This window comes from Crotalus tigris, unplaced genomic scaffold (assembly GCF_016545835.1).
Source record: "Crotalus tigris isolate CLP2741 ecotype Arizona unplaced genomic scaffold, ASM1654583v1 scf7180000018018.2415403412:4055106, whole genome shotgun sequence".
NCBI classification, from domain to species: Eukaryota; Metazoa; Chordata; class Lepidosauria; order Squamata; family Viperidae; genus Crotalus; species Crotalus tigris.
The window spans coordinates 1,496,670-1,519,143 of NW_024096780.1; positions in this window are offsets into that span (position 1 = coordinate 1,496,670).

Below are 22,474 nucleotides of genomic sequence, written 5' to 3' on the forward strand. Positions count from 1 at the left end.
TGGTACAAGGTTACTTTGTTTACACTCCATTTCACCGATGTTCAACTAAGCTGAGGAAGCAAAAGTTCCAAAAGACTGAGTCTTCAAATTATGCCTTTTGAGGCTGAAGTGAAATTCTTAAGATCCAAATCTCTCTCAGCCAAAGAAATATATAACCAAGTTTTCAAGGGAAATAAGTTTAGCATATTTTAACATGCAAGAAAGATGGAAGCAAAAAAACAAACAAAAAAAAACCTAGAGGTATCACTAGACTATACTTTCCCAACTCAGCTTAGTCAATATATCCTGAAGGCTGGAGATGTAAAGAAATTTCACCCCCATCCCCACCTCACCTGGGAAATTAGTGAAGCATATTTTCTCCTCAACATTTTTCAGATGTTCCTCTTAAGCAACAACCTTTCCCAGTTCAGAATTGCATCTTTGGATATGGTAATTTCAATCCAAGTTTTTTTTATTTTAAATAATTTATCATGCAATTCCACAAGGATCTATATTTTAAAAATGAGATGGGATGGAATAACATTTACCTTTAATATAAAAACATACTAAATGTAACAATAAAAAAAAACTAGAATCATATAGCAAAAAGCCGCAAGGAAGACTGTAAGAAATTCCATCATAATATTATAAGTTCTCAAATCCCAAGATGATTACAAATATTTGCAGCAAATTTTTGGAACAAATTGAAGTGATGCTTTATTTCTAGAAGATGACTGTTTCAAAGCATATCTGTAATACCACGGGAAAAAAATCTTTCCCTTTTTAGTTGATATGAAATTAATCTGTACAGGCTGTAATAACCAAGAAAATCTCTGATCATATTCACACTGGATAGGATATGCAAGAATGCATTCTGGTTTCAAGCTGTGTCAACCAATAAGACCTCTCCTCCCCTCCCCTCCCCTCCTCTCCTTTCCTCTCTTCTCCTTTCCTCTCCCCTCCTCTCTCCTCTCCTCCCCTCCCCTCCCCTCCTCTCCTCTCCCCTCCTCTGCTCTTCCTTCTCTCCTCTCCCCTCCTCTCCTCTAACCTCTCCTCTCCCTTCCCCTCCCCTCCCCTCCCCTCCCCTCCTCTCCCCTCCTCTCCTCTCCTCTCCTCTCCCCTCCCCTCCTCTCCTCTCCCTTCTCTCCTCTCCCTTCCTCTCCTCTCCTCTCCCCTCCTCTCCGCTCCTCTCCTCTCCTCTTCTCTTCTCTCCCTTCCCCTCTCCTCCCCTCCCCGCCCAGGCCATGGCATGCCGTGCCGTGCTATGCTGTGCTTTCAAATCAGTATTGACTTTGGGGAACTGTCTGGACAAATCCCTGCAGTTTTTTTTTACTTTGGAAGTGATTTGCTATGGTCCTCTTTCTAGGTTTAAGAGAGGGAGTGAATGACTCAAGATCACACAGCAGGCTTTGTATCTAAGGCAGAACCTCATGCTCTCCCAGTTTCTCTCCTGATGCCTTACCACTACACCAAACTGGCTCTTGTCAATAGATTAACAGCAACATCTCTAATTCCACTTAATTTCAACTATCACTGCAGTGGAATTATTGAAATAAGGCAATGGCTAGATATACAAGCCAGATATGTGGCTATATTTGCCCTAGGTGTCCCTTCCCTATATTTCATGATGGGCCCCACCATACAGATTTTTATTTTTTACAATAAATGAGATGGGAGGCTATCAGAATGTGATATATCGGCCATATGTGACCAAATTCCTTGTCACTGCAATTGTTTTAGTCTTTATGGATGATGGTGAGTCCAAAAGGGCAACCATAGGAACTATCTATCCACAGGAACTCCAGTGTCAATTGGCATTTCATATGTTCTTACACTGAAAATTTCCTTTTGGTATATTATGATGAGGATGCTTTCCCAGTTTTCTTTTCATTTGCTAATGTCTTTTCAGTTGCTGTGAGGAAAAAAGGTGAAAACTCACTGAAGCAGAAAGGCAGATGACATAAAACAAAACCCTTCAATTTAGATTTTTTTTCTTTTCATGTCCTTTTTCATATTTTCTTTTCCCCATCCTCATCCCCAAGATGCCTTACAACTTTCTTGTTAAAGCTATTGAAAAACTAACATAACACTTCTGTTCCATAAGATGATAATAAATGTGTCATTTCCTTGCTTTGGGGAGCAGAGAGTTTCAGAAAGTATTAAAAAAAACAGCTATTTGAATAGCTAAAGCAATGTGATACAGGAATGCACTGATAAATGAAAGATGTCTTACTGGATTTTTTTTTTTTTTTTTTTTTGGTTAAACGTAAACAGTCACCCCCAGAAAAGGTATACAAAGAAAATAGTTTCAGAGCTCTAGTATATAAAACAGTGGACAACAGGTACAGTATATTTATATTTGAGGAGAAGTAATGGTAATTTGGTGCAATTTGAATTTATGGTAATTTGGTGCAATTTGAAGAATTTCATAAGCAATGGGTTCTATTAACACATTTTATTTTATTGTGTTAATTTAATTCAAAACAAAGCAAGTATTATGAGATTTGTGGAAGAACTGTGCTAAATTAAAATAACAACTGATGGTATTACACTTTGATGCAAACATATATTTCTGGCCATATGCAAAATACCGCTGTTTTCATCCATGAAGCTGATAATGACATGACAAAGATCAGCTAGGCTAATGCTGGCTTTAGAAGTAGGAATGAATGTTTAACAGATGCCCTCACTACAAACACATTATCACACCTAACATTAGAAAGGCTTGTGCTCATCCCTTTCCTTGTCATGAATAGGTAGTGAGTCTATTGATAAAAAGAAGAAATTTACATGAAGACAGCAGTAAAGTGACTACAGTTGGAGGCCACACTTTCAGGGACCATGAGATAATTAAGATAACATAAAATTGTACAGTCTATCCATTATAGAAAGTGATATGGCAATACTTATGAATACTCTTATGTATTGTCTTTTTTCTACTCTGTATTTTGGTTAACCAGTGTTTTACAGTAAGGAAAAGTTGTGGCCTGAGCACTAGATAGCATCATGCAGCAGAGTATAAAATTGGGATTATCAATGGATTATGGTGATACTGAAGATAGACTCATATTTTGGATTCTGTGGAAGTGGGGAAAAAAACATCATATTGAAACAGCTGCAGATGATGGGGAATTCACATTCAATCTCAAGGGATTGGCATACCTCTTTTTTATGTCTTTGAGTAGAAGTGTACTGTTCAACTTGATTGGTTGCAAGTTGGCAAGCCTACATTATATTCTGGCAAGAAAAAAATGTTCTCTGTTCCAAGGTACCTAAAATTAGCATATAGAAACACACTGCTTGAGAATTTATGGCAACTGGCAAACTTCTATACATATTCTGTAGGGAAAGATTATCTTGTTCTTCCTGCTCTTTATATGAAATGGATGTGAATTTCTAAAATGGAAGTGCTGATTTCAGCAACTTCAGTTCCTTCTGACTGGGTTGCCTTTATAGCCTTTGATAGATTTGATTCACACCCGTTATGAATACTCTGATCTATTCTGAAATTATATATGTCATTCAGACATAAGTCAATTCATTCTGCACACACAAGAAACACTGTGGTTCCCTGATTAATTTCCTACAAAATTAGGAAAGATACTCTGTCCAGATCTAAGCAAAGAAAAATAAATTTAATGGGCATGTTAATGTTTCTGAAATTATTTAGATCTGCTTTAGCAATCTTTTTATTTGTTTGCTTGATTAAGACATACCATTATTTATCACTATTCATTTCACTTTTTAAAAAACAAGTTTGTATTATATCATTCATTAAAAATTTTAAAATATGTAAACCAAAATATCTCTGATTCCGAAGAAGGACCTTTTCTATTGATGTGAAGTAAAATAAAAATAATTAATATTTAGTTTTTAAAAAATAATTTAAATTTAATGATACTTAAAAGTAAAAATAAAATAAAAATTAACTATAAAATAATAAATAAATAAAAAGAAAACCAAAACCAAATAAACTCAAAGAAGGGATTTGATGGACCACTAGGTCGTTTTTGACATCATTTTTCTATGTTTTTATGAAATCCAGTTATTTTATTCATTTAATTTGGCTTCAAGTCATTCCCCCATCCTGACTTCTCAATGATTCTGGACAATTTCTTGAATTGACATATATAAAAACACATAGCCAAGCAGAAGGCTTACTCAGTATCACATCTCTTCCCCTCAAAATAGGAACTTCACAACTAACCTATCCCAAGATCTGGGAGAACAACTAGATTTTAAAAATATAAGATGGGAGCAGCATGGATCTCTAGTGAGATGTCTTTCCAGAGGGTAGGAATCACAGGAAGATTATATTCTTTGATTGATTGGGTCCAAAGCACATTCACTTTCCCTGACCTGACTGGAGAGGCAGAAACATTTTTAAAACAAGTGTCTTCAAGTAACTGGACCCTATGGCATGAAGAGCTTTAGACCAATAGCAATAGCACTTGGACTTATATACTGCTCCATAGTGCTTTATAGCACTCTCTGAGCAGTTTACAATGCCAGCATATTGCCCCTAACAATTTTACTGACCTTGGAAGGATGAAAGGCTGAGTCAACCTCAAGCCCTGTCAGGATTGAACTCCAGGCTGTAGGCAGAGTTAGCCTACGATACTGCATTCTAACTACTGCAGCACCAGGGCTATAGATGAAAACCAGCATCTTGAATTGCACCTAGAAACTCAATGCAATTGGTGCAACTTGCAGAACAGTGGTGACCCATGCACAGGCCAACGTATGCTTAACACTGCCCATATATTTTAAACTAGCTTGGGTTTTTTCTTTAAGAAAAGTCCAATGTAGAGCATGTTGCAGTAGTCCAACTGCCAGGTCATCTGAAAGAGCCTTCCATTTCCAGAGGATGTACAACTGGCACACCATATGAAACTGTGAAAAGCTTCTCAGTCACAGTTACTGTTGAGTCCTTGGCGAAAAGCAGACATGAGAAGCAGTTGTAGTTCTCAAGTTTTCTTTTATTCTGTGTTCAGCTTACAGGTGAAGGCTTCAGCAACGCCCAAAAGCTCCCAGCCTCTTATATAGGCAATTCCCGGGTCAATGTGTTACTTTTCCCGCGCCAGCACATGCGCATGCGCACAGGCGCTGGCGACAGCCTGTCGGGTCCCGGGCAGCTTGCACCTGCCCAGGACTGCCTGCAAATGCCCTGAGCCCATTTGCAAGGCTCGGGACATAACACCCCTTTCCCCCGGGCTAAAACTACTACCAACATACAATCATTTCTTAATGCAATGTTCTACTCCCCAGTGCTCCTACTGTTTACTGGCTTTTGTTTAGCCAGCAAGGTTATGTAATCCTCTAAGTACTTAGGAGATTTCCTTGCTCTCTGTGACCTTCTCAGCTCTGGGTTTCTGACAGGTGTTCCCTGACTGAAGGGAGACGTGAGCCTGTTCTCCTTATCTTGCCTTGGTGCCTTCCAAGGACTGTGCCCCAATGCCTGGCCTGCTTTCTCGCCCACCGGGCTCGTCAGGCCAGGGCTTCTGTCACTTTGTGACCTGGTTGACCTGCCTACCTGTAGGCCCTCGGGCCCCTTGAAGTGATAGCCACTGCTGGGCGTCTCTGTAGAACCTCCTAGGTCCGTCCAAGACCTGTCAGGAGGCTGTCCATTCTCTAAACCCCGTTCTGTGTCCGGGCTCGTCTGGGTTTCTGTACCTTCCCAAAATTCAGTTACTCCCTGATTTGGGCTAGAGGTGTTGCAGTCGGGACTTGGTTCCTCGACCACCTCCCTGTATGTTTGACCCCCTGTAGGACTTGGGGTAAGGTCAGGCCAACTCTGGGGATTATGTGCCAGCTCTCTTGCAGGGTATGATCTATTGGGATGCTCCCGGGTATCCTCCCTGACTGGAGTACTGTGCTGTGCAGGTGAATAGTGATTGTACCCCCGGGGTGACTCCCTGGCTGGAGTAGGCGTGAATGCCTGGTAGTTGGATAGGCTCTTAGAATTCCTGTTTGGGGCACTCGCGGAATCATGGAATGGGCCGTTTGTGGCTCCATCATTGGAGGTGGGCAGCAGCTCGTGCCCCTCTCTTTGCTCTAAAGGGTCCCCCTCCCCCCCTGGAAAAGGCCCAGGAGTCTCATCTGTAAGATCCCGCCTAGGGCGGAGTTGGTCGATGTGCCGACGCAGGACACAACCATTGTCCAGGGCTACCTCGTAGGATAGAGGACCTGTGACTCTGGAAATAGAAGCGGGGACCCATGTATGACCAGGCCCGTAATTGTGAGTCCAAACCGGGGCACCCACAAGTAGTTGTCTAGGTGCCCTAGGATGTGAGGTAGATGAAGGCAGTCTGTCCGGATGCAACCGGTCAAGCTTCATAGTAAGTTTGCGCCCCCAGTGAAGTTCAGCTGGGCTTCTCCCTGTAGAAGTGGACGGTGTGGTGCGGTAAGAAAGGAGAAAGTCAGCCAACCTGTGATGCCAGTCCCCATAGGTGAGTCTTTTCAAGGCATCCTTTGTGATGCGGACCATGCGTTCAGCCATACCATTGGTGGACGGGTGGAAGGGTGCAGACGTGGCATGACGAATCATGTTAGCCTGTAAGAAAGCTTGGAATTCGGAGGAAGTAAATTGAGGGCCGTTGTCAGACACGATGACATCTGGGAGCCCGTGTGCAGCAAAAATCCCCCTCAGTACCTGAATAGTCTTTGCAGTGGTGGTGGATGAGACAGGTACAACCTCAAGCCATTTTGAATGACTGTCAATGAGGACCAAGAAGAACTGGCCCTGAAAGGGCCCAGCGTAGTCAATGTGCACCCTAGACCATGGGGACTGTGTATCCTCCCATCTATGCACAGGAGCTTGGGGCATCTCTGGGCGAGAGCGCTGGCACAGGTGGCATGCATGCACCTTAGCCTCAATGTCCTTATCTAAACCAGGCCACCACAAGTGGCTGCGCGCAAGGGCCTTCATGCGAACAATGCCAGGATGACCCTCGTGGAGGGACTCTAAGATCCTAATCCTCATTGAGGTGGGAATGACAACTCTGTTTCCCCAAAGCAGACAACCCTGAGACGTGGACAACTCGTTCCTTTTGGACCAGAAACTCTGAAACTCAGGACTAGGGCAGTGCTCAGGCCATCCAGACAAAACCCAAGAAAGGACACGTGAAAGTGTGTGATCTGTGCCTGTTTCAGCGGCGACATCCCTGGCATTCAGAGGGGACTCGGGCAAGGCTTGGATGGATAGAATGTTGACAGCTGGTGCAGGGTCAGCTTCTACTACTGGCAGGGGCAATCTACTGAGGCCATCAGCATGGCCCATTTCTTTCCCAGGCTTGTGGAGTAAGGAAAAATCATATGCAGACAGAAAAATAGACCACCTAAGCATTCTAGGGGAAATGATTTGGGGAGTTTGTTTACGTGTGGTAAACAGTCCCAGCAGAGGCTTATGGTCAGTGAAGACCGTGAAATGCCTGCCATACAAGAAAATCATGGAATTTTTTAATTCCAGCAACAACAGCCAGAGCCTCCCTGTCTATCTGAGCGTAGTTGCGCTCAGCAGAAGACAGTGTTCTGGAGTAATATGCAACAGGAACCTGAGTTCCATCAGACCTGAGGTGGCTCAGGACGGCTCCTACCCCGTAAGGGGAAGCATCACAAGCGATGCACACAGGAAGGGACTCATTGAAGTGTGCAAGTACACTGTTAGAAGTGAGTAAGGTCTTGACCTCATTGAAACTAGCCTCATGTGTTTGTGACCACTTCCACACTGCTTGTTTGTCTAATAGCCTGTGAAGAGGCTCAGCTACACTAGCTTTATGTGGAAGAAAGGAATTATAGAAATTCAGGAGGCCAGAAAGGCCTGAAGTTCGGCCTTAGACTTTGGCCTAGGTGCTTCTAAAATGGCAGTTAGTTTGGATTCAGCAGGGTGAATCCCAGCAGCATCAATTTTGAATCCTAGAAATTCAGTAGAAGGCACCCCAATTTTGCATTTGTCTTTTTTGAGCTTGAGGCCTGTTTTCCTGAACCTTAACAGAACAGCCCTTAGCCTTTCAGCTAGAATGTGTGTGGAGTCTCCTGCAATTAAGACATCATCAAAGTAGGGGCAAACCCCCGGTATGCCCCGTAGTGTGTTTTCCATTACGCTTTGGAAAATCCCAGGAGCGACATTTACTCCAAACTGTAGCCTTTTTACCTTAAAGGCTCCCCTGTGGGTCACAATAGTCTGAGCTATAGCAGCACCATCATCAACAGGCAGCTGTTGATATGCTTGAGCTAGATCAAGCTTTGCAAAAACGCGCCCCTCCCTTGAGGGAGGCCAGAATATGACTGACCACAGGAACAGGATAGGCATGTTGCTGCAATGCCTTATTAAGAGTGCATTTGTAGTCAGCACAAATGCGAATGTCCCCATTTGCCTTTAGAGGCGTGACAATGGGGGTCTCCCAAGGGCTGGAATCAACAGGTTCTAGGATTCCCTGTTGGATCAGTTTGTCTAACTCAGTGTCAATTTTACTCTTTAAAGCAAAAGGGACCCTTCTTGCTTTAATTCTAATGGGAGTGACAGTGGGGTCTAGTTTTAAGGACACGGGGGGTCCCTTGAATGTGCCCAGCTGGGGGCTGAAGACATCTGCAAATTCTTTGCAGACTTCCTGTAGGTCGAGTGTTTGTAAGCTGTTGAGCCCCGTGACGTGTATCCCCAAGGCTTCAAACCAATCGAGTCCTATGAGACTCGTTCGTTCACCCCCTACTACTAATAGGTCTAGTGGACCTTCAAAATTCTTATACTGTACGTTAAGGGTGGCCTCCCCCTTAACACACACTCTCGAATTCTGAAAATCTGTTAGCACAATGTCAGAAGGCCTTAACTTGGCCTGAGTTCCACTGCCGGAACAAATCTTCCTAAAAGTAGGCAAGGAGATGATTGAAAGTGCAGACCCCGTGTCTAGTTCCATAGTTAATGGAACCCCTTGTAACTTCACCTTGAGTGACAGGTTTTTCTTAATGGGCTTGTGTGTGCCTGTCCTAAAGATGCTCCTTCGCGAAGCGCAAAAACCTACCCTATACTGGCTGGGGACCCTGGTACCTTGCAGGCGCAGTTCTTCCTGAGGTTGTACCTTTCGTCGGCCCAGACACACAGCTGCAATATGTCCTTATTTCCCGCACGCCCGGCAGATCGCAGCGCGAAACTTGCAGTCGGCTCTCCTGTGGCGACCTCCACAGCCGATGCACTTGAGGGGAGCTGAAGAGCTTCCTTTCCGGTTCTCTTCCTTCGTGGGGTGGAGATGGTCGACTTCCTCGTCCGGATCCTCCTCGGAGTTCCCTCGGACTTCTTCTTGGTGCACGGATGCAACATCTGGACTGTTCCTGATCGGCCGCATATTCTTGATGGCGCCGCCTGCTGCTTCTTCTGCGGTGACCTCTCTCAAGGTATCTTGGAAAGACAAGTCCTCTTTGGCGAAAAGCCTCTGTTGTAGCTCTCGATGCCTTAGCCCGCACACGAATCGATCCCTCAGTCGTTCTTTGAGGTCCTCGAACTCGCAATGCTTGGCGGCCTTCCTTAATGCGGCGATGTATTCTTGGCCGATTCTCCGGATCGTTGATCCCTCTGCTCGAAAGTGTGGCGCCATGCGATGACGGACATCTTAGGCTGGAAGTGCTCCTTCAGTAGCTTCTTTAGATCTGCATAGTTGACAGACTCTAATGGGACAGGTGCTGCGAGGTTCTCCGCGATTTCGAAGGCGTCTTGACCGCAGACACAAAGCAGGGTGGCAGCCTTCAAGCTATCTTCCCTCACTTGGTTTACCTTGAGGTAATTTTCCAACCTGGCTACGTAGGACTCCCACCTCTCTGGATGTGAGACGTCGAACTCCGAAAGCCTTCCAATTTTTGCCATCTTCAGGAGACGGGTCTATCAGCCAGCCTACCCCCGAATGCGCACTGGATTGGCAGGTATCTGCCGAGTCAACTCCATTCCGCTGCTCAGGACTCACTTGGGTAAGCTTACACCTCTTCCTTTCCAGACGATGTAAGGCATCCCACCTTCGTCGCCAGTGTTGAGTCCTTGGCGAAAAGCAGACACGAGAAGCAGTTGTAGTTCTCAAGTTTTCTTTTATTCTGTGTTCAGCTTACAGGTGAAGGCTTCAGCAACGCCCAAAAGCTCCCAGCCTCTTAGATAGGCAATTCCCGGGTCAATGTGTTACTTTTCCCGCGCCAGCACCCGCGCATGCGCACAGGTGCTGGCGACAGCCTGTCTGGTCCCGGGCAGCTTGCACCTGCCCGGGACTTCCTGCAAACGCCCCGAGCCCGTTTGCAAGGCTCGGGACATAACAGTTACCATCTGCTATTTGAGCAGGATTTATTAGCCCAAGATAACTACAAGATTGTGCATAACTAGTACCCGGGAGAGTGCAACTCCATAAGACTACAGATGGAATATCACTAGAACGAGACACCCCAAACAAACATAGCCACTTGGTCTCATCAGGTTTGAGCCTGAGTCTTTTTCTCCCCATTGACACCCATATGATCTTTTGATATTGGGCTAAAACTTTGACAGCATTTCTTGGTTATCTCAGGATTGAGATGTACAATTGGATATAATCAACACATTGATGTTATTTGACTTCAGATTGCTGGAAAACCTCACCTATGTTACAATACAAAATTTCTTGGCAACACATTTTTTTCCTGCTCTGTTGCCTTTGTCTTATCCACAGCCTATAAGTGACATAGAGCTACTAAAGTTGCATTTTACTCCTTAGTGCAACATTATATGAGAATACCTTTAAGATGTACAAGATCTATTAGGTATTTACCTGCAAGCAACAGAAGGAAACTAGTGTTTGGCAATGCAGACAGAAGAAGAAAATCACTGAAGGTTTTGGATCATAACCTACCAAGCTGGTCCAGATTAGGTTGGCAGATAGACATTTGCAACTTCCAGGTCTAGAACTAAGAGAGAATGAGTGGTCAAGCAGCCAGCTTCTGCAGCTAAGAGAAGACCTGAACCTGAGTATCCCTAGTTCAGTACCACATCCATACACATAGTGATGTCTATACTTATGTTTGCAGTAGTCAACCTGTGCTCTGTTGTCATTGTTTCAGAGATATATCCTTACCTAAACAAAGAAACACAATGTCCAAAGCAGGCAAAAAAATCAGGGGAAGCAGGAGCAACATCTGACTTTTTGTCAGTTTCCCAACTAAGTTTCTTTGTGGGAATCTAGTGAGGAGCACTGGGAAACTGGGTGTTCCCATTGGGATTAATTGGTTTATTTATTTATTCTTCCCTGCAATCCCATACCACATCTGGTTTATTTCTTCTGTAGCTTCTCCCATCACATCAAATTTAGGCATGTTCTTCTCCATTTCTACGGAATTAGCCTGGTGATAGTTGGTATCTTGAAAAATTTATGTAATTTCTTTCCACAGTTTGTTTGATTAGGAAGAATAAAAAGGGGTTTACAGTATTTATATATCACTGTCCTTAGTTATAGATTGAACACCTCAAAAGATTTCAGAAAACTTTTCACCTTTTTGCAGAGGAAAGACTAGTTTAACAATCTTAGATAGTGCCAGAACTCAAACACATCATACAACCCGCCTTGCCTACCCTACAAGGTTCTATCCAAAAAAGGTGCCAGAACTCCATTCTGGGTGTTCTATGACAAAAAAAGCCCTGATCTTAGACATGTTTTCCAATCAGCCCATAATCCCAGTTGATGTAGAACTTCAGCATCACTAAAAAGTTCAATGAGCATCCATCAATCATACTTTCAAAATCCTGATAAACCAGATTAAATATCAGTTTAGAAGATTTCAATGAGCAATATCCTCTCCGTATGGTGTCTTGCAAATTTTTTTGGTAATTTACATGGGGTAACAAATGATTTTCTCAGATTAAGCCACCTTTCTGAATAGTTCAAGACATTGCAGAATGGTGGCCTTCAAAAATGACATAAAAACCTGCAGAATTTTTAAGTGAATCTGAGTTAGAAGGCTTAATATGTATTTTAATTTTGTTGATATGCTTCTCACATTTTGTTCCGCAGTTATTTCTTCTATTTCATTGTCTCATTCTACTAATAATTAGTAAAGAGAAATAGAGTAGAAGGGAGAGACAGGGTTTTATCAACTTATTCTTTCCAGGAATGTTTTAAATTAAAATATTAACAGACCAGGAAGGTGTTATAATCCGTTTTTCAACAACTGATATAAATTCTAATTGGTATATTCACAAAAGTGCAGATTTGACAGATAGAAAAGATCTATGTTTTGCATACTTTTGCAGTATACCTAGTGTGAATTAATGGATCTTTCTTCACAATTATGCTGCACTTATTAATTGGCATTAATTAGGAACTACATGAAATATTCTTTTTTTTACACTCTGCCTGACTGTTTTCCAGATTATTTGGAATAAAACATATATTGGTGCATCTCTATGTTGAGATGGATGGGTTCATTCAATCCGCAACTGAGAATTGCCAGAGATTGGAGGACCTGTTTCAAAGGAGCTCATACATGCAAGAATTCTGATCACATGACTTTTAATAGTTGTGTGTGTATAGCTGACATTACAAAACATTGGCATACAGTTCATTCTTGTACTAAACTTGAAAAAAAAATGAAAAAGAAAATACCCCTCCTCCACACACATACACAATTACATAAAGATCTTAATTACATTTTGTTTACTGGTCTGTTGCTGATTGAATTTAGCAGTCTATTACTTTTAATTAAGTCAAAGGGTATGTCTCAAAAAAAAACAAAAAAACACCTAGCTTTACTCTTGCATTTTTTTTATTTTAAAATGGCCACCCTAGAGGTAAATCCATAAAGTTAGCCTTTTAATTAGCCAACCAGGCTCCTTCTAAGAAAAATAATTAAATTAAAAACTTTACTTCCCTTTTATCAAGTTCATATCTACCTATAGCTCGAAGTTGCTAAATCTTGTCAAAGACTTAGTCTGAAAATTCATGACTATTTTTGCTTTCAAACACTAACTGACTATTGTATCCTTGAGCATACTAGTAGATTTATTTGTCTCAAGAATGATTGCCTTTCCCCTGGGGGTTTCTAATCGATCTGGAACAGTGCTCATGCCCTAGGTACCCTCAATGAATCAATGTCACTTCCTAGGTCCCAAGAAGCCAGTCTTACTGTCATGGCACCTGCCATATGGAACAGCTCTCCCCTGCCCCCAAAATAGGCTTGTCCCTTTTAGAAGGCTGTGAAATTCTGGCTTTTCCCCCAGGCATTGGAACTCAGGTGTTAGTGACAGGAGCTCTGGCATCATTATATCTGATTAGTAGTTACTGAGATTTCGTGAGCCTCAATTTATTTTTGTTTTTGTTTGATTTGGTTTTAGAATATTTCCCTTTGTTAACACCCACAGTTTGTTTGGGTAAACGAGTAGTTGTATACAGTACATTAGGTAAATAAATAAATAAGTTTAACTTTTTTTTTTAAATTGACCTAAAGTATATGAAAATGGACATGAAATTAAAAAAAAGTAATTAATGTTCTCGGTATTTGGTAATTTTGAAGCAGTGCAAGAAATTCAATCCTTGATAGGATCATGAATTAATGGAACCCTGGAAGGTAAAATGAAGAAATATGTTTATTTGACTTTGCCATTCAGCCAGTGGAAAATTCAAGATCTAGTATTTTGTGAAGGAGAGGAGCAATGTATTTCTTTCCTTACTGTTCATAAAGTGATAATTACCTCCAAATCTGATTGGAATGAAGAGAAAACTAAATTCTTCAGGCTGTTTTTCATAATACCAAAACTCCAGTCAGCCAGTACCTAGTAGTAAATTCAAGCAGACACACAACAATTATGGAATTCACTTCCCAAGATTAGGTGACTTCAAAGGTGATTAGATTAATTAATGGTAATTGTATGTAATAAATTCTTAGTAGAGATAAGTGAAACTTTTCTTTTTTGGTGACAGTTATTTTCAACACCCAAATAGAAGAGAAATGTCCTTGTCCCTACTTTATTATTTTCCCTCCAGCAGTCCAGAAAAAAAGATGCAGGATTAGATGGATCTTTGACAAGGCTCTTTTGGTAATTTCACCTCTATGTTATGCCCCATAATTGAGAGGCTAAAACAACAAATTTACTTTTCAAATATGGAGAATTGTGCTTATATTTTAAACATTTCCTTAGTATGTTTTTACTTGACAGAGCAATTATTTACCAGAAAATAGAGAGAAGAGTAAGGAAGTGGTACAGTACTTCCTTTATGGAAATCTTCTGCTATATTTATGATTTATACTTTCTAACATAATTTGAGACTCAGAGTAAACATCCAGAATATTTTTTTGAATGGTTTAGTTAGGAGGAATTATTTTCCCATAAAACTGTTTATGTTTAAATGTTTTTTGAAATTCCAAGAAGTCAAATCAGGAAGCAGCCATTTTTTAAAACAAACTGAACATTAGAACAGATAATTCAAGTGAACCTTTTTTATAATTTTTATGAAAGAGCACTGACTAGTCAGTCTGCCAAATATTTATTCTAATGAACTCATTCAACAGTGGAGAATCACATCCTCATCAGGGTTGGTTTATCCATTAAGTAATCTTAAAAATAAATTACAAATAAATTACAAATTTTAAAAGCAGTTCTTTTTCTTTTCTTTTTTTACAATAATGAACTTGCTGTGATAATTTAAAATAATAATAATAATAGAAATTGGCTTTTGCAATTCCCATGGAACTTTACAAAAACCAGGGAATATTAATGACACAATAAGCACTCTTTCATTTAGCTCCTTACAAACGTGCTCACTTAGGGAATTCAACAGCAAAGTCAATTGTTCAAAAAACTTTTCATTATCTATTTCTCAAACTTCTTCATTTTCCTTCGTCCACGACCGCCAAAGCTTTTCTTATGCCCCAAGCAACTCTGTTTTCTAAAGGCTGGCTTGAATGCAAGATTCAAAAGTATAAAAATTCAAGGTTAATTGGAATTTGCAGGAACAGATGCATATATAAAACAAAAAACATTTCTATCTTTTAGAAGCACCATTATTTTTATGCTTTTAAATTTCAAAATTATAGAAGGTCAGTCCCTTTCCCATGAATTATAATTCAAACCTTTGAAAGCCAAAACCCACCCAATGATAATGTTTTTTTAAAAAAGAGATTTACAGATATTCATCTTTGGTTTGCCATTGATTGCATTTTCAAAGTTTTCATTTTGCATAACTAAGGTATTACTCACAAGGTGGTAATTTCTTTATCAGCAAGCTTCAATGGATTTGTTTATAATTTTTATTATTATTAACTAAATCAAATATGTACACATAAAATAATGTAAAACCAGCCAGAATCTTTACCTAATCCACATACTGCTGCAGGTTAAGTAGCCAGATTACATCACATTCATATTTTATGCGGGTTGTTTTGATAAATTGTTGTCTTAGACTTTTCCCTTCTCAATGGTTTTGTACTTCAAAAAAGCTTGAATTTATTCCTGATACATTTCCTTTATGTGGCCAAAAAGAAGTGCACTCACACACACACAGAGAGAGAGAGAGAGGGGGGGGGAGAGAGAATCTGGTAATATCTTTTTGACTAATACATTTGATTAAAAGGCATAACCTTTTGTAAGAACAGGTAAATTGTTAATTAAAAAGCTGCTACCAATCTCCTCCTACATTTTGTCAACCATAGACTAATTATAGGCTTATTCCTACACTTTTTTCTGTGTATAGTTATTGCCATTATGGTTACAGAAGGAAAAGCACTTAAAAGCTATGAAATGCAATTAGAATATAGATTCATTTACACTTTGCTTTTGGATAAAACATGCAAAAACACCCACTCTACTAAAAATGGCACATATTTCCCATGAGTGCCTCTCTCTCAAAAAGCAGGGAGGGGAAAACCCAACATTTTGGCTTATTGCTTTCAATATCTTGTTCCCACAGATGAAACAATAATGTTTTTGTCATTATATAATTGCAGATCTACAAACATCCACTAAATTAATAAAATAAATATAGAAAATGATATAGAGTAATATTGTGCATTAAGGAAGAACATGAACCTATTTCATATTATTTGGTGGTACTAATGATGAAGTTATGGAGGAGCTGCATGGGTGTTACCGTGCAACAGCATCCCTGGTGGCACAGTGGCTAGAATGCAGTATTTCAAGCTAACTCTGCCAATTGCCATCAGTTCAATTCTGACTAGCTCAAGGTTAACTCAGCCTTCCATACCTCTGAGGTCAGTAAAAGAGGACCCAGATTGTTGGGGGCAATATGTTAATTCTGTAAACCATTTAGAAAGGGCTGTAAAGCACTGTGAAGCAGTATATACTGTAAGTCTAAGTGCTGTTGCTATTGCTATTGCCATATTCATTCTTCAGAATGGACCCAAAGATAGTGTCACAACTTCATTGAATCAGAGCTCAGAAACACTGATGGAAAGGAGATGTTGGCAACTTCAGACTTTTTTTCTTGACACCAGACAAAATAAAATAAAGCATATTAAACAAATGCTGATCTTGACTATGCTATCCACAGTCCAAGAATCTATTTGACTTCATTGCATGCTGATATCAGATTTTTCACTCCCCATAATTACAGCTTATCATGTTTGATTTGATATAATATTTATTATTCAATTGGCAAATTAAATTGGTGAATTATAATGTGTTACGTAATGTGTTCTTGTATATTTGGGGTTGTTCTGTGTGATTTTGGATTTTATGTTACTGTTATTGTGGTTACAATTGGTCAAAACAATCTCTCTCTCTCTCTCTCTCTGATATTATTAAATCATCGAACAGTTACGTGTTATTGTTGGTGAATAATCACCTGCAAATAAGCCAAGTACTTTAACACTTATTGAACTTTAATTTACTCTGTAGGGCTTTTTAATCAGCAGACACATCTTTCCTATATTAAAGTTAGTTCAGACGAAGTTCCAAAACAGTTAGTAAAAGTGGCATCAGATATGTTCTACCAAAAAAAAAAATAATAATTAAAAAATAATAATTCTTAGGAACTTCCCTATCCAAAATAAATTTGACTTATGTTAGATAAACAAGAGAGGCCTTTGTAAGGTGAAGTTTTAACATGATGTGGGGGAGATGACAGGCCTTCTCAGTTATTTTATGGAAATTCTTCCCCTTGTGGCCTGGTTGGCTCACTTGCTCCTGGCTCCTAAGATGGTTAGTATTGTTTTACTGATGGGATTATACTTCAAAATTGTTGTTTGAGAGTCTTCTACACCAACCAGAGCTGTAAAGCTGGGGTGATATAACTATATGTAAATAAAAACATATATATAAATAAACATCCTTGCAAAGTATAGAAAATCTGTGCCTGTTGGATCATTCTTTCCACATATAATGTAGGCTTGTGCTGTTTCCCTTCTTCTCATGACCCTCAGGATTGCCCTGATGAAGCCGCCTCACCCCCTCCTCCTCCTCTTCCTTGGGTGACCTGTGGAATTGCCTGCTGCTTTGCTGGGAGGAGGGAGGAAACCAAGGGAGCTATAAACCATGAGGAAAACTGCACCTCCATTCCCCATTTCAGTATGTCCCCAAGGGCCCCTCCCTCCTAGCAATTGTTGGCATCTCTCAGTCAGCCCTTACCTTAGCATCGGGCATCAAAGAATCAAACAGAGACATAAGATTTAGTAATATGAAGTTTTAGAATAGGGCATGATAGTCAGACCAGGTTCTTAAGCAGAACCACTTGATTTCCTCAGTGTAATGGGGCCATAAATAAGATGGCCTAGTGGAAGAATAATTGGTAATTTATTCTGACTGCTTTCTTTCACCTTTGTGGTTTGTCTAATCCATATCTTTCCCCAGTCAGTGAATGAACGTGCTAGACAAAAAGCTCTGAAAAGTGTCTTGCATTTCTCAGCTGGAAGCAGACCAAATCAGGAGAAATCAAATGGGCATTGGTATACATCTGTTTGTATACAAGCTAATTTTCCACTTAATCTTTTGTTTGAGCAGCATATTGAACAAAAAAATATTTTGAAGTACATTTCTTCCAATTAGCTTTAGTTGCTGATTATTTTATTTTCTGCTGCAGCTTATTCAACTGGAACAACTGATTCAACAAAAGGAGTCAGTCCTAGCTGGAATATTATTTTCAGATCATTCTAAAGCAAAGTGTTTAACAGGGGATATGTAAATTTTTCTTCATTAACCTGCATTTTTAAAACCATTGATCTTTTGCCACTTACTGTTTCTTAACTTCTTGGAAATAAATTAGCATTTCCAAAATCAGCTTGTGAGAAAAATATAAGCATTCAGTCAAATGAATATTTATTTTGTATACAATTTTTATAGCTGTCCACTTCTAGAGCAGAGGTTCCCAACTTTTCTGGTTGGCGGCTGAGTGGGAGAGGGAGGGGCAGGCACCTTATGCACACATGCACAAAGGTGAATGTGGCCACAAGTGTACACGTGTGCACAAACAGGCTGTAAGCATGTGCATCATACAAATGGGACTGCGAGCATGTGCACAAGGTCCTCAGTGACATCGACACCTATGTGAGGTTTGTGATGCTTCCACTGCCAGGCTCGTGGCGATGCTACCACCGGCACGGGGATCATGCCACTGTCCCTGAATGAAGATCCTTGCAGCACTGCTGCTGCCCACACAAGGTTCGTTGCAACGCTGCTGCCATGTGATACTAGCAGCCCACACAACATTTGTGGCAGTGGTGGCACAAAGGGTGAGCATGTGCACACACACATGTGTACTGCCCAGCTACTCAGGCAGTCCAGTGGCCAAGAGGCCATGGCCTGGTAGTGGGCTGTGGGCCATAGGTTGGGGACCTCTGTTCTATAGCAGGGGTCTTCAAACTTGGCCCTTTTATGACTTGTGGACTTCAACTTCCAGAATTCCTCAGCCAGCATGCCTGGCTGAGGAATTCTGGGAGTTGAAGTCCACAAGTCATAAAAGGGTCAAGTTTGAAGACCCCTGTTCTAGAGGATTCAGAGGCATTTACAATATCAATTATAATAATGGTTATAAATCATCAACAAATATTACACAAATAAGTATGTAAAAGACATTACATACATACATTAAACAAACTATTCCATCATTCATGAAGCATCTGAAAGAAATCCATCAGTGTATTAATAGGAAATTATTATGGAGTCATTCATTTTCTGCCTGTACAGTTACTACAGTAGCATTATGTCAATATGCATTATTCAGAAGTTCATGACATACTTGTTGAAAGTGACCATAAGTGAATTATGCAACTATTCAGTTTCTTTTTGTTGTAACTGATTGATTTTGTGCCATCAGCATGCCTGGTGAGGAATTCTGGGAGTTGAAGTCCACAAGTCATAAAAGGGCCAAGTTTGAAGATCCCTGGCTTAGAAAGAGGAGACCATAAGCCACCTTAGCCATGAAAACCAGCTGGGTAGTCATTCTCTCTCAGCCCAACTTGCCTCACAGGGTTGTTGTTGTGGAAAAAATAGAAAGAAGTTGTATTGGATAAATTCACCATCTTGTGTTTGTTGTAAAAATAATACAGATATAAATAAATATATTGAAATTAAAGGCTTTCAGCTATAGAAGCTATATTTATATAAACACACATATAGTTATTGTTTTACTTCTGGTGGAAATATTTTGTACTCTTCATACCATTTCATACCACTTAATTGGCACCATATTACTATTTTCACTATTCCTTTATTTTTTTGTTTGTTTGCAATATTTCTCTTAATGTCCAAGTCACCATATTTGCAACTTTGATTATTGCTCATGTGTTCAGATTTTATTTATTCCAAATTAATCCTTCTTTTCCATTTCCATCTTTGAGAATTATTGTGTAAAAATGCAAAAAAATAGCCAAATCACTGAACATTCATATAACTTTTAATAATTTTCTAAAGCAAATATGACTTTCTTCATTTTCATAAAAAGACATTGCATAGTCCATCTACTGTTCTATTACCTGCTAATGTTGTTGTGTATGTATGTTGAATTCCTTTTTGAATATCTTTCATTTCTAAATGTTCCTTTTTATCTCTTTCTCCAGACCTTTCATATTAGCATTCTCTTTGACCCTTTTAAATATATCTTGTGTAGAATGGAGTTATATCTATCTCTATAACATGATCCCAGTTGGAGATTGCATTTCTTCCAAGCAAATGCTTATTTTCTAATGAAGAATGTGCTACATTTTAGAATTCAAAACTACTTTTTATTCTAGATAAGAGCTTATTACTTTTTTTATGAGATGCTCTGGGAATCTGAAATTAATTTTGGGAAACTGGATAGGAGCACATTTTAACAAAGAGAAAAAGGAATTTTGATTCAACTTTCTCTCACTAATAAGTAGTCATAAGCAAAAACATATTTTTTGGTTGATCACGTTCTTAAGCAGGGATCGTCAAACTTGACCCTTTTATGACTTGTGACTTCAACTCCCAGAATTCCTCACCCAGCATGAAAGCAGCATGATTTAATTCAAACCAGTTAAAGTTATAATAAAAGACTTAACCTTTCAAAGGTTATGTAAGAAAATATCAGAACATCTGCAGCTGGCTCCATATTAGATAAGATGGGATGAAAATGACTGGCAGACCATTTAGTGGATACTTTAAACAGCTCCATCACAAATATTTTTTGAGAAATTTTCCACATACCTTTTTAAAAGAAGGAACAGCAAAAACAAGGAATGGACTGGATAGCAGCTTCCAAATTGTCCAGCAAGATGTCTAAAGAGAAGCTGAATTAATTTATTTTATTCATTAAATTTAGGTACCACCCATCTCACACTTATATTGAAAATGTCATACTCCAATTTAAAAATCATATAAAGTACATTTACAAATTTTGATTAATGTTTGAAAAGGCCATAATCTTTCACTACTTCCTTTTCTAAAAAAATATGATATAACTAAGAACATATCTACTTTTTAAGTTGCTTTTGAACTCACGTTACCTTAAGAAAATCCTGAGACAGTTTGACAACAACATCACATTCACTATTGTTACTGCTCCAGTGCCTTCCCACCTTTCCATTCCAGGAAAGCATTTGCCAATTGCTTTTTTCCCCTACAGTCGGTGGGTCTTCCTGACACATATAATTTACTCACATGTTGCATATATACTACATATAAAGTTAAAATGGATTTATATGAACAACATTCTAAATACACACATGTACAAGCAGTTTCTTTTTTTAAAAAAAAAAAGTCTTACCGAATTGTATTGTACCATAATAACTTTTAGATCCACTGTATTATGAGAATTGTGATAGCACAATGGCTATAATTCTTTTTTATAAATATTTTATTAATTTTCTAATTTTACAATCATAAATACTTAATAAGCAACATGTTGTCTGGATCTATTAGTAATTCAATGGTACATATTAACTTTCTCATTCTAGTCCAATACTACATCATCTGGTGCTTCCTTGGTCCTCTCTTCTTCCAGTGGTATTTGTCCATATTGGGCAAATACAATACTTGTTACTGTTAATACATATATAATTAAATATAGACATCTTCCTCACATTTTTCTGGTATTATACATAATATCGATAGTGGACAGGTGCTCACTTACCATTTTCTTGCCTATCTTAACTTGTGTTTCTAATCTGTTTTTGATAGGTTGGACTGTTTTTTCCCTTTGTATAAAGATGGATGCAAAAAATGAGTTAAGTAGCTCTGCTTTTTCCCTGTTGCTTGTCACTTTCTTGCCACTTTCTCCCACTAATTGACTGATCATTTCCTTAACCTTTTTCTTGTTTTTTACATATTGAAAGAAGCTTCTTTTTGTTATGTTTGACTTTTGTCACAAGCCTTAGTTCATTTTGAGCCTTAGCTTTCCTCACTTCATCTTTGCAGGCTTGGGCTATTTGCTGATATTCTGCCTTAGTTATGTGCCCCTCTTTTCACTTTTTATACTTGTCCTTTTTATCTTTCAATTTATCAGAGAGTTCTGATAAATTCATGCTGGTTTCTTTTGAGACCTGTTATTTTTCTTATTTGTTGGTATCATGCTAGACTGGGCTTTTATAATCTCACTTGTCAAAATTTCCCAAGCTTTTTGAGTTGTTTTCCCCTTGAGGATTCTCATCCATGAAATCCTTCCCAAGGTCTCTTTAAGTTTATTGAAATTAGCTCTATTAAAATCTAAGACTCTAGTGTGACTATGTTCTATTGCTTGTGCTTGCATAATGTTGAATTTCAATATTAAATGATCACTCCCCCCCAGGGTTCATGTGGCTTCAATACTTTCTATCATTTCATCTCTGTTAGTGAGAATTGTCCAATATGGCTGATCCCCTAGTTCCCTTCTCTACTTTTGGGGACACAAAGTTGTCTGCTAGGTTTGTCAGACATCTGCTTGATCTTCCTCTTGGTGCAGAGTTTGTCTCCCAGTTGATGTCAAGGTAATTAAAGTCCCCCATTACTATTGAGATGTGCTTCTTACATACCTTAGTTAACTGACTAGCAAAAAGTACATCTATTTCCTCTGTTTGGTTGGGTGGCCTATAGTATACATCTATGGCAATA